The 21,717-nt window shown below is 42.6% G+C and overlaps 1 protein-coding gene across 1 annotated transcript in view; it reads left to right on the forward strand.

The window, feature by feature from the left end:
• The window catches only part of LOC139408865 (reelin-like), a 280,233-nt gene that overhangs the window by 36,271 nt on the left and 222,245 nt on the right, over nt 1–21,717 (forward strand). The gene's annotated exons all lie outside the window — the stretch shown is intronic.

Raw genomic sequence — 21,717 nt, forward strand, 5'->3', positions numbered from 1 at the left:
GTCTTCCATTTCCTAATAATTGCTCCCACCGTTGATTTCTTCAAACCAAGTTGCTTACCTATTGCAGATTCTGTCTTCCCAGCCTGGTGCAGGTCTACAATTTTGTTTCTGGTGTCCTTTGACAGCTCTTTGGTCTTGGCCATAGTGGAGTTTGGAGTGTGACTGTTTGAGGTTGTGGACAGGTGTCTTTTATACTGATAACAAGTTCAAACAGGTGCCATTAATACAGGTAATGAGTGGAGGACAGAGGAGCCTCTTAAAGAAGAAGTTACAGGTCTGTGAGAGCCAGAAATCTTGCTTGTTTGTAGGTTACCAAATACTTATTTTCCACCATAATTTGCAAATAAATTCATTAAAAATCCTACAATGTTATTTTCTGGATTTTTTTTCTTCTCATTTTGTTTGTCATAGTTGAAGTGTACCTATGATGAAAATTACAGGCCTCTCTCATCTTTTTAAGTGGGAGAACTTGCACAATTGGTGGCTGACTAAATACTTTTTTGCCCCACTGTATGTAGGTATTACAGACTCAGTCAGCGAGAGGTTGAAAATGTCAGTGAAGACACTTGCCAGTTGGTCCGCGCATGCTTTGAGTACCCGTCCTGGTAATCCATCTGGCCCCGCAGCTTTGTGAATGTTGACTTGTTTAAAGGTCTTGCTCACATCGGCTATCGAGAGCATTATCACAGTCATCCAGAATAGCTGGTGCTCTTGTGCGTTCTTTGTAGTCCATAATAGTTTTCAAGCCCTGCCACATCCGACGAGCATCAGAGCCGGTGTCGTAGGATTCAATCTTAATTCTGTATTGACGCTTTGCTTGTTTGATGGTTCATCTGAGGGCAGAGCGGAATTTCTTATAGGCGTCCGGATTAGGGTCCCGCTCCTTAAAAGCGGCAGCTCTAGCCTTTAGCTCTATGCGGATGTTGCCCGTAATCAGTGGCTTCTGGTTGGGATATGTACGTACGGTCACTGTGGGGATGACGTCGTCAATGCATTTATTGATGAAGCCGATTTCTGAGGTGGTTTACTCCTCAATGCCTATGGATGAATTCCGGAACATATTCCAGTCTGTGCTAGCAAAACAGTCCTGTATCGTAGCATCCACGCATCTGACCACTTCTGTATTGGGCGAGTCACTGGTACTTCCTGCTTTAGTTTTTGCTTGTAAGGAAGAATCAGGAGGGTAGAATTATGTTTGGATGAGCTTTGTATGCATCTCTGTGTGTGGAGTAAAGGTGGTCTAGAGTTCTTCATGTCCCGTTTGTAGAATAATCGTAATCGTAGGTCATCCATTTTATTTTCCAGTGATTGCGTGTTAGCAAGTAGAATTGATGGCAAGGATCTGAGACTGTTACCCGGAGAGCAGTATATCTTTCTCATCGGACTCGCTAAAGGAAAAAGCTTCTTCCAGTCTGTGGTGAGTAATCCCAGTTCTAATGTCCAGAAGTTATTTCTGGTCATAAGAGACGGTAACAGCAACATTAGGTACAAAACAAGTTAAAAAACAAGTTACAAACATTGCAAAAAAACAAACAAAATAGCACAATTGATTTCGGGCATGTAAAACGTCAGCCATCCTCTTCGGTAACAGGCATTCACTATTACATTGGGACCAAAGCCCCACACTGTGACTGTGGGAAACAGAGTGAAATATTAACAGAGCATACTTAGGCCAGCAGAGGTGAGTGGAAAATAGAAGCACACAAAATAGAAACACACACTGCTTGGCATGGGAACAGGCTCCTAACCAACTCAGACAAAATGTAGACGGTTGCACTGGAATATACAAGCTTTTCTTTTTATGTGTGGTGTTCTCAATCTTTGTTAAGTTAGTGTGTAATGCAGCTCATTGTATTCTATATGTGCTGTGGTCTTATTCTTAATGGTTTGCAGCAGAAATACAGGGCTGTGAAGTGTTATGTAGCTTGCTGTGTTGTTGGTGTATTGTACAGCTAACTGGTTGTGTTATTAGCGTGCCTATCTGTGTGAGCAGGCTGGGTTGGCGCAGAGAGGGATGAAGAGCCTAGGAGGGTAAGGAGAGGAGAGGAGAGGAGGAGGCTAGGAGAGGCTAGGAGAGAAGAGGGGGGGGGGGGGGTTGGAGAGAAGAGGAGGAGGCTCGGAGATGGTAGGAGAGGAGGGGTAGGAGAAGATATGAGAAGGCTAGGAGACGGTAGGAAAGGAGGCTAGGTGAGGCTAGGAGAAGAGAGAAGGGGGTGGGAGAGGAGGAGGCTAGGATAGGAGAGCAGAAGAGAGGAAGAAGAAGAATGACGATAGGAGAGGCTTGTAGAGGGTAGGGCGGCCCCAAGCCCATCAATAGTTGAGGAGCTGGAGGCTCAGGAGCTCAAGAACACCAGTCGTGTGTGTCTGTAATGTGGCGTAGCACATCACTACTTTAATGCTACATCCTGCAGTACAGCGCCAAGAGAAAGGAAAGGGAAAGGGGAGACCTAGTCAGTTGTACAACTGCATGCCTTCAACTGAAATGTGTCTTCCGCATTTAACCCAACCCCTCTGAATCAGAGAGGTGCGGGGGGCTGCCATAATCGACATCCATGTCTTCGGCGCCCGTAGAACATACTGAAGGCAGTATACTGGACTGGTGTATATCAGGTAAATAAGGGACATGTGGGCGGTCCATTTCACCGACACTTAATCTGAACAGGAGCACAGAAAGGTTCTACTATGGAAGAAGTGGAGGAGAATAGAGGGATGAGAGGGAAGAGAACTGGAGAGCTCTGGATCACAGTAGAACAGAGCCCTGCTGAGGGAGGGAGGGAGGGAGGGAGTAAATCTCGGTAAGACCAAAATAATGGTGTTCCAAAAATGGTCCAGTCGCCAGGACGACAAATACCAGACACCATTGCCCTGCAACACAAAAAACTATACATACCTCGGCTTTAACATCAGTTCCACAGGTAACTTCCACAAAGCTGTGAACGATCTGAGAGACAAGGCTGGAAGGGACTTCTATGCCATCAAAGGGAACATAGAACTTGACATACCAATTAGGATCTGTCTAAACCCTTTATGGTTGTGAGGCCTGGGGTCTGCTCACCAACCAAGAATTCACAAAATGGGAAAAACACCAAACTGAGACACTCCATGCAGAATTCTGCAAAAATATCCTCAGTGCACAATGTAAAACACCAAATAATGCAAGCAGAACAAATTAGGCCAATATCCGCTAATTATCTACAACCACCTAAAAGGAAGTGATTCTCAAACCCATCACCTACAGAGAGATGAACCTGAAGAAGAGTTCCCTAAGCAAGCTGGTCCTGGGGCTCTGTTTGCAAACAGACAAATGCCAAATGTATGACCATATTAGAGACAAATATTTCCTTCAGATTACACAGACCCACAAATAATTAAAAAACAAACCCAGTTTTGAAATGCCACAGTGTGCCATCACAGCAGCAATATTTGTGACCTGTTGCCAAAAGAAAAGGGCAACCAGTGAAGAACAAACACCATTTTAAATACAACCCATAGTTATGTTTATTTATTTTCCCTTTTGTACTTTAACCATTTGCACATAATATGACATTTGAAATGTCTTTATTATTTTGGAACTTTTGTGAGTGTAATGTTTACTGACATTTTTTGTATTGTTTATTTCACTTTTGTTTTTTATGTATTTCACTTGCTTTAGTAATGGCAATCAGTCAATCATTTTCTGACATATGTTTGTGAAGTGCATATCACAGCAGTATAACAAATTGTGTATATTAATCACTTAAGATCTTTCTCTCTCTAGTTCTCTTCTCTCTCTACTATATCTCTCTCTCTGTCTCTATCTTTCTCCGTCGTTCTCTCTCCACCCCTACACCTTGTACTTTGTAGCAGAACTGATCCCTCTTGACACCCCCACATGGAATGCTTAGCTTAACAATTCCACAGAGATATTTGGCTAAACCATGCAAACATCTGCTTCGTCTACACACACATGTACGCACACACACACAAATACACTCAGGTCTTGGATATTGTTATTCCTCTTGGCCCAGAGAAGACCAGTCAGAGATGAAGTATGGGCAGGAATGTTAAGGCTACCTTCAAAGGCCTTCCACCCTGCTCTTTAGATATATGAAGTTTGTGTGTGTGTGTGCGTGTGCGCGTGCGTGTGTGTGCGTGTGTGTGTGTATGTGTGTGCTGTATCACTCCTCTCTCACCCATGGATGGAATGGACTAGACACATAAGCCGATCAGATCAGATCTTACCTGTCAGGGGATTCAGACACACACACACACAGAATCCCTGTCTAAATAATGCAGATCTTGCATCGGTATTGATCGAAGCGCTAGTCTCTATGGACTATTACTCCACTACCCCATATCTCCCTTCCATCCCTCCATCCACCCATCTCCATCCTCGCTTCCCCATCCATCTCCCTGGGCCTCTGTTCTTGTTTTAACGCGTGCCCCTCCCCCTCCGCTCATTCCCCTCTACATCAAACAGACTTCAGGTACCGCTGAAAATGCATGCAGAGGTATTAGAGAAGAGCACTATTAACACAGTTCTATGAATGAGAGGGAGGGAGAAAGGGAAAGAGAGGAGAGAGAGTGAGAAAATCCCTTTCAACAAACTCTGATGTTGGAGAGGTGGATGTGTGTGTATGTGGGGGTGGGGGAGTGGAGTGGATAACCTCAGAATGCAGGTCATGTAGAATGTAGAAACTAGCACATGTGTGGGGGAGAAAATCAGTATAAGTATGATGGTTGCTTGTGATTGTGAATGTGAGAGCATTTTGAATGCACTACTTTCCTGAGCTGCGGTGTAATAGTTGTGTTGTACACTGTATATTGAATATCATAAATATAATGCTTTCCAACACACACTGGAATTGAAATTATACCCTCCCTAGGAAACACTGGCTTTTCCCTCAATGCCACACCTGCATCTTGCGGAGCCTAGATAGACGTGTGAAGTTGAAAATAGATAGATAAATACGGTACAGAAAAGTACTATGGTTCAGCTACAGTATATTGAAAAGCAGCAGTCAATGGTGGTATGATTGCAGTATATAGGGACAGGAGTGGTATGATTATAGTATATAGGTACAGGTAATGGCATGATTACAATATACAGAGACAGGTGTTGGTATGATTACTGTATATAGGGACAGGAAGTGGTTTTATTACAGTGTATAGGGACAGGTGTTGGTATGATTACTGTATATACGGACGGGTAGTGGTTTTATTAAAGTATATATGTTCAGGTGACAGTATGATTACAGTATATATGTACAGGTGTTGTTATAATTACAGTATATATGAACAGGTGGTGGTATTATTACAGTATATATGAACAGGTGTTGGTTTGATTACAGTATATAGGGACGGGTAGTGGTATGCTTACAGTGAATAGGGGCAGGTGTTGGTATGATTACTGTATATAGGGACGGGTAGTGGTATTATTACAGTATATATGAACAGGTGTTGGTATGATTACAGTATATAGGGACGGGTAGTGGTATGACTACAGTATATAGGGACAGGTGTTGGAATGATTACTGTATATAGGGACGGGTAGTGGTATGATTACAGTATATAAGGACAGGTGTTGGTATGATTACTGTATATAGGGACGGGTAGTGGTATGAATACAGTGTATAGAGAAAGGTGTTGGTATGATTACTGTATATAGGGACGGGTAGTGGTATGAATACAGTGTATAGGGGCAGGTGTTGGTATGATTACTGTATATAGGGACGGGTATTGGTATGACTACAGTATATAGGGACAGGTGTTGGTATGATTACTGTATATAGGGACGGGTATTGGTATGACTACAGTGTATAGGGACAGGTGTTGGTATGATTACTGTATATAGGGACGGGTATTGGTATGACTACAGTATATAGGGACAGGTGTTGGTATGATTACAGTATATAGGGACGGGTTGTGGCGTTATTAAAGTGTATAGGGACAGGTGTTGGTATGATTACTGTATATAGGGACGGGTTGTTGTATTATTAAAGTGTATAGGGACAGATGTTGGTATAATTACTGTATATAGGGACGGGTAGTGGTATTATTACAGTGTATAGGGACAGGTGTTGGTATGATTACTGTATATAGGGACGGGTAGTAGTATCATTACAGTATATAAGAACAAGTGTTGGTATGATTACAGTATATAGGGGCAGGTGTTGGTATGATTACTGTATATAGGGACAGGCATTGGTATGATTACAGTATGTATGTACAGGTGTTGGATTAATTACAGTATATAGGGACAGGTGTTGGTATGATTACTGTATATAGGGACGGGTAGTGGTATTATTACAGTATATAAGAACAAGTGTCTGTATGATTACAGTATATAGGGGCAGGTGTTGGTATGATTACTGTATATAGGGACGGGTAGTGGTATGATTACAGTGTACAGGGATGGGTAGTGGTATGATTACAGTATGTATGTACAGGTGTTGGTATAATTACAGTATATATGTACAGGTGTTGTTATAATTACAGTATATAGGGGCAGGTGTAGGTATGATTACAGTATTTAGGGACAGGTGTTGGTATGATTACTGTATATAGGGACGGGTAGTGGTATGACTAAAGTGTATAGGGACAGGTGTTGGTATTATTACTGTATATAGGGACGGGTAGTGGTATTATTACAGTATATAAGAACAAGTGTTGGTATGATTACAGTATATAGGGGCAGGTGTTGGTATGATTACTGTATATAGGGACGGGTAGTGGTATGATTACAGTGTACAGGGATGGGTAGTGGTATGATTACAGTATGTATGTACAGGTGTTGGTATAATTACAGTATATATGTACAGGTGTTGTTATAATTACAGTATATAGGGGCAGGTGTAGTTATGATTACAGTATATAGGGACAGGTGTTGGTATGATTACTGTATATAGGGACGGTTAGTGGTATGATTACAGTATATAGGAGCAGGTGTTGGTATGATTACTGTATATAGGGACGGGTAGTGATATGATTACAGTGTACAGGGATGGGTAGTGGTATGATTACAGTATGTATGTACAGGTGTTGGTATAATTACAGTATATATGTACAGGTGTTGTTATAATTACAGTATATATGTACAGGTGTTGGTATAATTACAGTATATAGGGGCAGGTGTAGGTATGATTACAGTATATAGGGACAGGTGTTGGTATGATTACTGTATATAGGGACGGGTAGTGGTGTTATTACAGTGTATATGGACAGGTGTGGAAATGATTACTGTATATAGGGACGGGTAGTGGTATTATTAGGGTATATATGAACAGGTGTTGGTATGATTACTGTATATAGGGATGGGTACTGTATATAGGGATGGGTAGTGGTATTATTGCAGTATATAGGGACAGTTGTTGGTATGATTACTGTGTATAGGGACGGGTAGTGGTGTTATTACAGTGTATAGGGACAGGTGTTGGTATAATTACTCTATATAGGGACAGGTAGTGGTATGATTACTGTATATAGGGACGGGTAGTGGTATGATTACAGTATGTATGTACAGGTGTTGGTATAATTACAGTATATAGGGGCAGGTGTAGGTATGATTACATTATGTAGGGACAGGTGTTGGAATGATTACTGTATATAGGGACGGGTAGTGGTATTATTACAGTATATATATTCAGGTGTTGGTATGATTACTGTATATAGGGACAGGCAATGGTACGATTACAGTATGTATGTACAGGTGTTGGATTAATGACAGTATATAGGGACAGGTGTTGGTATGATTACTGTATATACGGACGGGTAGTGGTTTTATTAAAGTATATATATTCAGGTGACAGTATGATTACAGTATATATGAACAGGTGTTGGTATGATTACATTATATAGGGATGGGTAGTGGTGTTATTACAATTTATAGGGACAGGTGTTGGTATGATTACTGTATATAGTGACAGGAGTGTTATGATTACTGTATATAGGGACAGGAGTGGTATTATTACAGTATATAGGGACAGGTAATGGTACGATTACAGTATGTATGTACAGGTGTTGGATTAATGACAGTATATAGGGACAGGTGTTGGTATGATTACTGTATATAGGGACGGGTAGTGGTATGAATACAGTGTATAGGGACAGGTGTTGGTATGATTACTGTATATAGGGACTGGTGTTGGTACGATTTCACTATATAGGGACGGGTAGTGGTATTATTACAGTAAATAGGGACAGGTTTTGGTATTATTACAGTATATAGGGGCAGGTGTTGGTATGATTACTGTATATAAGAACAGGCATTGGTATGAGTACAGTACGTATGTACAGGTTTTGGTATAATTACAGTATATATGTACAGGTGTTGGTATAATTATAGTATATAGTGGCAGGTGTAGGTATGATTACAGTATATAGGGGCAGGTGATGTTATGATTACTGTATATACGGACGGGTAGTGGTTTTATTACAGTGTATAGGGACAGGTGTTGGAATGATTACTGTATATATGTACAGGTGACAGTATGATTACAGTATATATGAACAGGTGTTGGTATGATTACAGTATATAGGGACGGTTAGTGGTATGATTACAGTATATAGGAGCAGGTGTTGGTATGATTACTGTATATAGGGACGGGTAGTGATATGATTACAGTGTACAGGGATGGGTAGTGGTATGATTACAGTATGTATGTACAGGTGTTGGTATAATTACAGTATATATGTACAGGTGTTGTTATAATTACAGTATATATGTACAGGTGTTGGTATAATTACAGTATATAGGGGCAGGTGTAGGTATGATTACAGTATATAGGGACAGGTGTTGGTATGAATACTGTATATAGGGACGGGTAGTGGTGTTATTACAGTGTATATGGACAGGTGTTGAAATGATTACTGTATATAGGGACGGGTAGTGGTATTATTAGAGTATATATGAACAGGTGTTGGTATGATTACTGTATATAGAGATGGGTACTGTATATAGGGATGGGTAGTGGTATGATTGCAGTATATAGGGACAGGTGTTGGTATGATTACTGTGTATAGGGACGGGTAGTGGTGTTATTACAGTGTATAGGGACAGGTGTTGGAATGATTAGTGTATATAGGGACGGGTAGTGGTATTATTACAGTATATATGAACAGGTGTTGGTATGATTACAGTATATAGGGACGGGTAGTGGTATGGTTACAGTATATAGGGAAAAGTGTTGTTATGATTACTGCATATAGGGATGGGTAGTGGTATTATTGCAGTATATAGGGACAGGTGTTGGTATGATTACAGTATATAGGGGCAGGTGATGTTATGATTACTGTATATACGGACGGGTAGTGGTTTTATTACAGTGTATAGGGACAGGTGTTGGAATGATTACTGTATATATGTACAGGTGACAGTATGATTACAGTATATATGAACAGGTGTTGGTATGATTACAGTATATAGGGACGGTTAGTGGTATGATTACAGTATATAGGAGCAGGTGTTGGTATGATTACTGTATATAGGGACGGGTAGTGATATGATTACAGTGTACAGGGATGGGTAGTGGTATAATTACAGTATATATGTACAGGTGTTGGTATAATTATAGTATATAGTGGCAGGTGTAGGTATGATTACAGTATATAGGGGCAGGTGATGTTATGATTACTGTATATACGGACGGGTAGTGGTTTTATTACAGTGTATAGGGACAGGTGTTGGAATGATTACTGTATATATGTACAGGTGACAGTATGATTACAGTATATATGAACAGGTGTTGGTATGATTACAGTATATAGGGACGGGTAGTGGTATGATTACAGTATGTATGTACAGGTGTTGGTATAATTAAAGTATATATGTACAGGTGACAGTATGATTACAGTATATATGAACAGGTGTTGTTATGATTACTGTATATAGGGACTGGTAGGGAATTTATTACAGTATATATGTTCAGGTGACAGTATGATTACTATATGTATGAACAGGTGTTTGTATGATTACAGTATATAGGGACGGGTAGTGGTATGATTACAGTATGTATGTACAGGTGTTGGTATAATTACAGTATATATGAACAGGTATGATTACTGTATTTAGGGACGGGTAGTGGTATTATTACAGTGTATAGGGACAGGTGTTGGTAGGGACGGGAAGTGGTATGATTACAGTTTACAGGGATGGGTAGTGGTATGAATACAGTATGTATGTACAGGTGTTGGTATAATTACAGTATATATGTACAGGTGTTGTTATAATTACAGTATATAGGGGCAGGTGTAGGTATGATTACAGTATATAGGGACAGGTGTTGGTATGATTACTGTATATAGGGACGGTTAGTGGTATGATTACAGTATATAGGAGCAGGTGTTGGTATGATTACTGTATATAGGGACGGGTAGTGATATGATTACAGGGATGGGTAGTGGTATGATTACAGTATGTATGTACAGGTGTTGGTATAATTACAGTATATATGTACAGGTGTTGTTATAATTACAGTATATATGTACAGGTGTTGGTATAATTACAGTATATAGGGGCAGGTGTAGGTATGATTACATTATATAGGGACAGGTGTTGGTATGATTACTGTATATAGGGACGGGTAGTGGTGTTATTACAGTGTATATGGACAGGTTTTGAAATGATTACTGTATATAGGGACGGGTAGTGGTATTATTACAGTATATATGAACAGGTGTTGGTATGATTACAGTATATATGTACAGGTGTTGTTATAATTACAGTATATAGGGGCAGGTGTAGGTATGATTACAGTATATAGGGACAAGTGTTGGTATGATTACTGTATATAGGGACGGTTAGTGGTATGATTACAGTATATAGGAGCAGGTGTTGGTATGATTACTGTATATAGGGACGGGTAGTGATATGATTACAGTGTACAGGGATGGGTAGTGGTATGATTACAGTATGTATGTACAGGTGTTGGTATAATTACAGTATATATGTACAGGTGTTGTTATAATTACAGTATATATGTACAGGTGTTGGTATAATTACAGTATATAGGGGCAGGTGTAGGTATGATTACAGTATATAGGGACAGGTGTTGGTATGATTACTGTATATAGGGACGGGTAGTGGTATTATTACAGTGTATAGGGACAGGTGTTGGAATGATTACTGTATATAGGGACGGGTAGTGGTATGATTACAGTATATAGGGAAAAGTGTTGTTATGATTACTGTATATAGGGATGGGTAGTGGTATTATTGCAGTATATAGGGACAGGTGTTGGTATGATTACTGTGTATAGGGACGGGTAGTGGTGTTATTACAGTTTATAGGGACAGGTGTTGGTATAATTACTCTATATATTGACAGGTTGTGGTAGAATTACAGTATATATGGACAGGTTCTGGTATGATTACAGTATATATGGACAGGTAGTGTTGTTTTACAGTATATAGGGACTGGTAATATTATGATTACAGTATATATGGATAGGTGGTGGTGGTATGATTACAATGTATGATTGTAAGGTATGATAAGGTTGTGGTAGAATTACAGTATATATGGACAGGTTCTGGTATGATTACAGTATATAGGGACAGGTGTTGGTATGATTACAATGTATAGGGACAGGTGAAGGTATGATCACAGTACATAGGGACACTTAGTGGTATTATTACAGTATATAGGGACAGTTAATGGTATTATTACAGTATATAGGGACAGTTAGTGGTATTATTACAGTATTTTAGGGACAGTTAGTGGTATTATTACAGTATACAGGGACAGGTGTTGGTATGATTACAGTATATATGGACCGGTGTTGGTATGATTACAGTATATAGGGAAAGTATGTTGTATGATTACAGTTTATAGGGACAGTATGTGGTATGATTACAGTTCATAGGGATAGGTGGTTATGTTATTATTACAGTTTATAGGGACAGGTGTTGGTATGATTACAGTATATAGAGAAAGTATGTTGTATGATTACAGTTCATAGGGATAGGTGGTGGTGGTATTATTACAGTATATAGGGATAGGTAGAGGTATGATTACAGTATATATGGACAGTTCATGGTATTATTACAGTATAGAGGGACAGGTGTTGGTATGATTACAGTATATAGAGAAAGTATGTTGTATGATTACAGTTCATAGGGATAGGTGGTGGTGGTGGTATTATTACAGTATATAGGGACAGGTTTTGGTAAGATTACAGTTTATAGGGATGTGAGGTGGTGGTATGATTACAGTATATAGGGATAGGTAGAGGTATGATTACAGTATATAGGGACAGTTAGTGGTATTATTACAGTATATAGGGACAGGTAGATTTATGATTACAAACAGTATACAGTATACAGGAACAGGTGTTGGTATGACTACAGTATATAGGGGCAGGTAATGGTATGATTACAGTGTATAGGGACGGGTAGTGGTATGATTAAAGTATGTATGTACAGGTGTTGGTATAATTACAGTATATATGAACAGGTGTTGGTATGATTACAGTATATAGGGATGGGTAGTGGTGTTATTACAATTTATAGGGACAGGTGTTGGTATGATTACTGTATATAGGGATGGGTAGTGGTTTTATTACAGTATATAGGGACAGGTGTTGGTATGATTACTGTATACAGTGACAGGAGTGTTATGATTACTGTATATATGGACAGGAGTGGTGGTATTATTACAGTATATAGGGACAGGTAATATTATGATTACAGTATATAGGGAATGGTGATGGTTTGATTACAGTATTTATAGACAGGTGGTGGTATGATTACATTATATTACAGGTGGGTGTATAAGTACAGCAAATAGGGACAGGTGTTGGTATGATTACAGTATATAGGGACAGGTAGTGCTATGATTACAGTATATGGACGGGTAGTGTTATGATTACAGTATATATGGACAGGTTCTGGTATGATTACAGTATATATGGACAGGTAGTGTTGTGGTACAGTATATAGGGACTGGTAATATTATGATTACAGTATATTTGGATAGGTGGTGGTGGTATGATTACAATGTATGATTGTAAGGTATGATAAGGTTGTGGTAGAATTACAGTATATATGGACAGGTTCTGGTATGATTACAGTATATAGGGACAGGTGTTGGTATGATTACAGTACATAGGGACACTTAGTGGTATTATTACAGTATATAGGGACAGTTAATGGTATTATTACAGTATATAGGGACAGTTAGTGGTATTATTACAGTATTTTAGGGACAGTTAGTGGTATTATTACAGTATACAGGGACAGGTGTTGGTATGATTACAGTATATATGGACCGGTGTTGGTATGATTACAGTATATAGGGAAAGTATGTTGTATGATTACAGTTTATAGGGACAGTATGTGGTATGATTACAGTTCATAGGGATAGGTGGTTATGGTATTATTACAGTTTATAGGGACAGGTGTTGGTACGATTACAGTATATAGAGAAAGTATGTTGTATGATTACAGTTCATAGGGATAGGTGGTGGTGGTGGTGGTATTATTACAGTATATAGGGACAGGTTTTGGTATGATTACAGTTTATAGGGATGTGAGGTGGTGGTATGATTACAGTATATAGGGATAGGTAGAGGTATGATTACAGTATATAGGGACAGTTAGTGGTATTATTACAGTATATAGGGACAGGTAGATTTATGATTACAAACAGTATACAGTATACAGGGACAGGTGTTGGTATGACTACAGTATATAGGGAAAGTACGTTGTATGATTACAGTTTATAGAGTAGGTGGTGGTGGTATTATTACAGTATATTGGGACAGGCGTTGGTATGATTATAGTATATATGGACAGGGGTTGGTATGATTACAGTATATAGGTCACATATTGTGTTATGATTACAGTATATAGGTCACATATTGTGTTATGATCACAGTATATAGGTCACATATTGTGTTATGATTACAGTATATAGTGACATGTGTTAAAACAGATCCATATGAGTAGATGTGAGTAGAGTTGGGGATATGCGTCACTTTAAACTTACATCCAGTCATTTGCCAGCGTACAAAAAGTATTTAATATATATCCAACGGTATGCAGGACAGTGGAGGATGTTTAGTACTAAACGCTGTTTTTGTCTAAAAGCCAGGAGAGAGCTAGACGGAGACATGTTGGGTTTGGGGTTTTGTGATGTGGAGTTGGGGCTGTAGGCCACCTCTTTTTGTTTCTTTTTTTTTATACATACCAATTCTACTATTAAAAAATCGTATTTGATCAGATAATTTCTCCTTATTTATTTCTTACTTTTATTTCAAAATGTGTCCTCCTCTTTGCAATCACGCACTTAGGTGATATTGCAAAAAATGTGGCAAAGAATTAAACTTTTTGTCCTGGACACAAAGCGTTATGTTTTAACTTAAATCGGTTGAAAATCCATGGCAAAACTTGAAAATGGCTGTCTAGCAATGATCAACAACCAACTTGACAGAGCTTGAAGAATTTAAAAAATAATAATGAGCAAATATTGTATGATCCAGGTGTTGAAACCTCTTAGAGACTTACCCAATAAGACTTACAGCGGTTATCGAGACAGGGAGGAGAGAGAGGGATGAGAGAGTGGGATGAGAGAGGGAGGAGAGAGGGGGAAGAGACAGGGAGGAGAGACGGGGAGAAGAGACAGGGAGGAGAGAGACGAGTATCCAGAAAGGAGCAGAGCATGTCCAATTTGACTGGAGTGTGGAGAAAGATTAACAAAGGCTGGAGTGGGAAGATTGGGAGAGAGACAAGGGGAGAGATGAGGAGTGAGACAGGAAGGAGCAAGAGGGAGAAAAGACAGGGAAGAGAGAGGAAGGAGAGAGAGGGAGGGGAAAGAGGGAGGAGAGAGAGGGAGGAGAGAGAGAGAGGGTGGGGAGAGAGGGATGACAGACATGGAGGAAAGAGAGGGAGGAAAGAGAGGGAGAAGAGAGAGGGAGGAGAAGGAGGGAAGAAGGAGAGGGAGGAGAGACATGGATGAGTGAGACAGATGAGAAAGAGGGAGGAGAGACAGGGAGGAGAGACAGGGAGGAGAGACAGGGAGGAGCGAGAGGAGAGAGGGGGAGGAGAGAGTGGGAGGAGAGACAGGGAGGAGAGAGAAGGGAGGAGAGACAGGGATGAGAGATGAGAGAGGGTGTGGAGAGAGGGGGAGGAGAGAGAGAGAGAGAGGGAGTGGAGAGAGAGAGAGAGGGGGAGGAGAGAGAGAGAGATGACAGACATGGAGGAAAGAGAGGGAGAAGAGAAAGAGAGAAGAGAGAGGGATGAGAGAGAGGGAGGAGAAGGAGGGAAGAAGGAGAGGGAGGACAGTCATGGGTGAGAGAGACCGATGAGAAAGAGGGAGAAGCGACAGGCAGGAAAGACAGGGAGGAGAGAGAGGAGAGAGTGGAAGGAGAGAGAGGAGAGAGTGGGTGGAGAGAGTGGGAGGAGAGACAGGGAGGAGAGAAAGTGGGTGTGTAGCATCCCCAGTGGCTCTGCAAGTGCGGAGAGGATATTCTCTGCTGCTGGCCTGCTCTCCAAGCACCATTGCATGACCCTGAAGCCACAGACACATGCCAAACTCCTGTTTCTAAAAAATAATTCAAAGGCACTGTAGACTGAGCCTAATAAGGCATTTTTTGATTAATTTGTATTTACGTCCAAGTAAGCCACATCCCATATGCGCAATGTATAGACTATAGTGATTTAATACAATGAAATGGTGTTTAAAAGCTGAGTGTTTTATGTCCCTACCAGCCTATTGTGTCACACTCACAATTGCTTCAACATATATTTAGGCCTTGAAATAATTGAAATAATGTAGCCTAAATAATGAATTGTCTTTCCTTCGTAGGCTCCCTCTCTGGCTTCTGACCTATTTAGAGTGTTTATATGCTGTTAAATATGACATATAGCCTATCTGAAATGGTGTGCACTTCTTACATTCACCCTTTCATGTTTACTTTTCTTTCAAATCAAACGGTTTGGTTTCAATACTTAAAAACCAAATTGTAGGTTTCAGGTAGTCACAAAAAATAGATGGGTTTTGGTTAAATTGTGATTTTAATGAATGGAGGGAATTTGAAGAGCTTGTTTTTCTTTCTGTGAGCGTGGGGCGGTTTTTAGCGGAGTGGTTGGAAAGGACATGGAGCAATGAGTGGGTTTTCCAACAGGGAGGAGAGAGAGTGAGGAAAGAGATGAGGGGACAGACAGGGTGGAGTAGTGCCTGATTAATGCAGGGGCTGAAGCCCCTAGTCCATGCCTGTGGGTGGCCCAAGAGGAAGGAATGAGATGTTTGACAAGCAGGGACCCATGTGGGTAACTGGTGGGCCCTGCTTGAATGGGTGACTGATTAATAAAACATGTAAATATACTAAACATAAACAATGAAGGTGTTGGTCCCATCTTTCAATAGATTAAATGAAAGATCCCAGAAATATTCGATATGCACAAAAATATTATTTCTCAAAAATGTTGTGCAGAAATGTGTTTACATCCCTGTTAGTGAACAATTCTCCTTTACCAAGATAATCCATCCACCTGACAGGTGTGGCATATTAAGAAGCTTTTTAAACACAATGATCATTTCACAGGTGCACCTTGTGCTGGTGACAATTAAAGGCCACTCTAAAATGTGCAGTTTTGTCACACAACACAATGCCACAGATGTCTCAAGTTTTGAGGGAGCGTGCAATTGGCATGCTGACTGCAGGAATGTCCATTAGAGCTGTTGTCAGGCCCCATGGCTGCGCCCCTTGCCCAGTCATGTGAAATCTATAGATCAGGGCCTAATTCATGTATTTCAATTGACTGTTTTCCTTATATGAACTATAACTCGTTGAAATTGGCCCATGTTAAATTTATATTTTTGTCAGTATAAAGGACTACCTTTCAACTAGGGTCATGAAGTCCACCACAGGAACCACTAGCGTCCGTAGACCGAGACAGACAGAGACAGATAGACATACAGACAGACATGAGGCCACAGAAGTTTGCTTCCCCAAATTCCCCACACCTAAACAGACCCAGATGGTATTACACTACGAGTCTCAGTCTCTCATCCTTCACCCAGTTCCATAACAAACTGAGGTGGAATCCCGGGTCAGCTTTGGTTCCTCTCTCTTTCTTCTTTAACATACAGAACCCAGCCAGGCACATATTCATTTTGGGAGTGTACTGTATTCCTTTAGTGCATTAGTTTTCCCCTCGTTGCCATAGGATCTGTCTGGTTGGCACCAGGCCAAGCCATGAGCCACAAAGTCAGTGATGCTAGTTGTTTTTACCCCAGTGATGTAGCTATGTAGTCCTGTGGTGTTTTTATGTCAATGATGTAGTGCTGTGGTCCAGTCAGTCAATAGTCGTCTAGTCCAGTGATGTTTTACACTAGTGATGTAATCGTGTAGTTGTGTGGTCCTGTGGTCCTGTCACTCAATAGTCATGTAGTCCAAAGATATTTTCTTGCAGTGAAGTTGTCCTGTGGTGTTTTAAATCCATCGATATAGTCCTGCTGTGGCTAGTGAGGTTTTACAGTAACTCCAGTAATGTAGTCTTGTGGTACTGTGGTCCTGTCAATCAGAATTAGATTTATACAGAAAACCAATAGCTAGTTAACCTGCTGGATACACTGTTGATCGACTTTCTGCTCCTCGGGACTACACTGTGGCTACCTGGCATGGATTGCCTAGTCCCTGAGTAACACCATCATCAAAGTCCTTTCAATGACTCATCAATAAGGATCTTTGATTTCCCCAGCAGGTATACTGTGGTAGATCACACTGTGGAAGAGTGGGTGGTTAGACCAGATAACAAAACACTCCTAGTATGTGACTCAGACCTCGACAGAGACCAGAAAGCCATTCTCCCTATGCTGCCGTAGTCTTATTTCTTGAGTGGAGTAACATTTGTCATAGTTGGCATCTGTAACTGGGTGCAACCCCCACCTCCGGAACATCCCAGCACCTGCACTCACCTCTGTGCCCCCACCTCTCTTCCGGCTTTTCCGTGTCTCCCTCTCCCTTCCCTCTCTCCCATACAAATATTGTTATTTATACAACCTCCTGCCTCCCTTAGGGTACTCCTTCTCACCTTACACCCTTTACCCTCTACCCCTCCCCCCCTCTAATTGCCAGACCCTCGTGAACACCTGTGCTCTGTGCTCGTTAGGCTCGTTAGCAGCAGGGAGAGTGTTAAAGGTGGTGGTGGGCATGTTCTCTGCCAGATAGATACACATCACACTGGCTAATTATCTAGCATCAGTAGTCTGCTGTATGTTACTGGAGAGGTGGGCCTGTGTTTGTAGGATTTCTATCATAATAATTACAGGACTAGGACTTAGTGTTGATGTTGATGTTGATCCTTGATCTTGTAAGTAATTAGCATATACAGTCATTGGTGATTAAGATACTTTGCAGGGAGGTAATGCAATTAGAGCCATACCTCAGGTTTGAGTGTTTAATATTGTAACGGTTTTCTGTATGAGAAGGAGAGTCGGACCAAAATGCAGCGTGTAGATTGCGATCCATGTTTTAATAAACAAACGTAAAACACGAATCAATACAAACACTACAAAATAAAGAACGTAATGAACGTAACGAAAACCTAAACAGCCTATCTGGTGAAAACACAGACAGGAACAATCACCCACAAACACACAGTGAAACCCAGGCTACCTAAATATGGTTCCCAATCAGAGACAATGACGAACACCTGCCTCTGATTGAGAACCATATCAGGCCGAACATAGAACTAGACAAACTAGACATGTAACATAGAATGCCCACTCAGATCACACCCTGACCAACCAAAACATAGAAATATACAAAGTAAACTATGGTCAGGGTGTGACAGTACCCCCCCCCCCCCAAGGTGCGGACTCCGGCCGCAAAACCTGAACCTATAGGGGAGGGTCTGGGTGGGCATCTGTCCGCGGTGGCGGCTCTGGCGCTGGACGTGGACCCCACTCCATAATAGTCTTGGTCCACCTCCTTAGCGTCCCTAGATAGGTGACCCTCCTTAATGACAGCTCGGGACAGAGGGTCAGCTCGAGACAGAGGGGCAGCTCGGGACAGAAGGACAGCTCGGGACAGAAGGACAGCTCGGGACAGAGGTAGCTCGGGACTGATGGGTAGCTCAGCACTGAGAGGAAGCTCAGCACTGAGAGGAAGCTCAGCACTGAGAGGAAACTCAGGCAGGTAGTTGAATCCGGCAGATCCTGGCTGGCTGGCAGTTCTGGCAGATCCTGGCTGACTGGCGGATCTGGAAGAGTCTATTCGACTGGCAGATCTGGAAGAGTCTGATCGACTGGCAGATCTGGAAGAGTCTGATCGACTGGCAGATCTGGAAGAGTCTGGTCGACTGGCAGATCTGGAAGAGTCTGGTCGACTGGCAGATCTGGTCGACTGGCAGATCTGGAAGAGTCTGATCGACTGGCAGATCTGGAAGAGTCTGATCGACTGGCAGATCTGGAAGAGTCTGGTCGACTGGCAGATCTGGAAGAGTCTGGTCGACTGGCAGATCTGGAAGAGTCTGGTCGACTGGCAGATCTGGAAGAGTCTGGTCGACTGGCAGATCTGGAAGAGTCTGGTCGACTGGCAGATCTGGAAGAGTCTGGTCGACTGGCAGATCTGGAAGAGTCTGGTCGACTGGCAGATCTGGAAGAGTCTGGTCAACTGGCAGATCTGGAAGAGTCTGGTTGCCTGGCAGCTCTGGCTGCTCCATGCTGACTGGCTGCTCCATGCTGACTGGCAGCTCCATGCTGACTGACAGCTCTGGCTGCTCTATGCTGACTGGCAGCTCTGGCTGCTCCATGCTGACTGGCTGCTCCATGCTGACTGGCTGCTCTGGCTGCTCCATGCTGACTGGCTGCTCCATGCTGACTGGCGGCCCTGACTGCTCCATGCTGACTGGCGGCCCTGACTGCTCCATGCTGACTGGCGGCCCTGGCTGCTCCATGCTGACTGGCGGCCCTGGCTGCTCCATGCTGACTGGCGGCTCTGGCTGCTCCATGCTAACTGGCAGCTCTGGCGGCTCCTTGCAAACTGGCAGCTTTGGCGGCATCCTGCAGACAGGCAGCTCTGGCGGCTCCTTGCAGACTGGCAGCTCCTTGCAGACTGGCAGCTCCTTGCAGACTGGCAGCTCCTTGCAGACTGGCAGCTCCTTGCAAACTGGCAGCTCCTTGCAAACTGGCAGCTCCTTGCAAACTGGCAGCTCCTTGCAAACTGGCAGTTCTGAACAGGCGGGAGACTCCGGCAGCGCTGTAGAGAAGGAAGGCTCTAACAGCGCTAAACAGGCGGGAGACTCCGACAGCGCTGGAGAGGAGGAGGGCTCCGACAGCGCTGGACAGGCGAGGCGCACTGTAGGCCTGATGCGTGGTGCTGGCACTGGTGGTACTGGGCCGAGGACACGCACAGGAAGCCTGGTGCGGGGAGCTGCTACCGGAGGGCTGGGGTGTGGAGGTGGTACTGGAAAGACCGGACCGTGCAGGCGCACTGGAGCTCTTGAGCACCGAGCCTGCCCAACCTTACCTGGTTGAATGCTCACGGTCGCCCTGCCAGTGCGGCGAGGTGGAATAGCCCGCACTGGGCTATGCAGGCGAACCGGAGACACCGAGCGCAAGGCTAGTGCCATGTAAGCCGGCCCAAGGAGACGCACTGGGGACCAGCTGCGTAGAGCCGGCTTCATGGCATTAGGCTCGACGCTCAATCTAGCCCGGCCGACACGCGGACACCGTGCGCACCACTGCATAACACGGTGCCTGTCCGGTCTCTCTAGCCCCCCGGTAAGCACAGGGAGTTTGCGCAGGTCTCCTACCTGGCGTAGCCATACTCCCTGTTAGCCCCCCCCCAAGAAATTTTTGGGGCTGCCTCTCGGGCTTCCTTGCCAGCCGTGTTCCCTCATATCGCCGGCTCCTCTCTCCGGCTGCCTCTGCTCTCCTAAGTGCCTCCACCTGTTCCCATGGGAGGCGATCTCTTCCAGCCAGTATCTCCTCCCAAGTGTAACAGCCATTGCCATCCAAAACATCATCCCATGTCCATTCCTCTTTACGCTGCTGTTGCTGCCTGTTGACACGCTGCTTGGTCCGTTGGTGGTGGGTGATTCTGTAACGGTTTTCTGTATGAGAAGGAGAGTCGGACCAAAATGCAGCGTGTAGATCGCGATCCATGTTTTAATAAACAAACGTAAAACACGAATCAATACAAACACTACAAAATAAAGAACGTAATGAACGTAACGAAAACCTAAACAGCCTATCTGGTGAAAACACATAGACAGGAACAATCACCCACAAACACACAGTGAAACCCAGGCTACCTAAATATGGTTCCCAATCAGAGACAATGACGAACACCTGCCTCTGATTGAGAACCATATCAGGCCGAACATAGAACTAGACAAACTAGACATGTAACATAGAATGCCCACTCAGATCACACCCTGACCAACCAAAACATAGAAATATACAAAGTAAACTATGGTCAGGGTGTGACACATATTATCTTCATATTATCTTGCTTGCGATAGTGCTCGCCAGAATGTAGTCCTTAAAACCAGAAATGAGTAACCTCTGGTTCCTTCAGCCCTTTCTATGGGGAAAATTAATAGGGAAAGAATGGGAATATGGGATAAACGCAAAAAATATGGTCTGAGGTTAACAGGCTTAGGAGATCTGAAATGTTTGTTTCTGTGAGATAATATCAGTCAGTTAACATGACCTTTATGAATTATGAAGTCTTTATGTTGTGTTCTATGATAATATCAGTCAGTTAACATGACCTTTATGTTTTGTTCTATGA

Source organism: Oncorhynchus clarkii, chromosome 1, assembly GCF_045791955.1.
Source record: "Oncorhynchus clarkii lewisi isolate Uvic-CL-2024 chromosome 1, UVic_Ocla_1.0, whole genome shotgun sequence".
Taxonomy (NCBI): domain Eukaryota; kingdom Metazoa; phylum Chordata; class Actinopteri; order Salmoniformes; family Salmonidae; genus Oncorhynchus; species Oncorhynchus clarkii.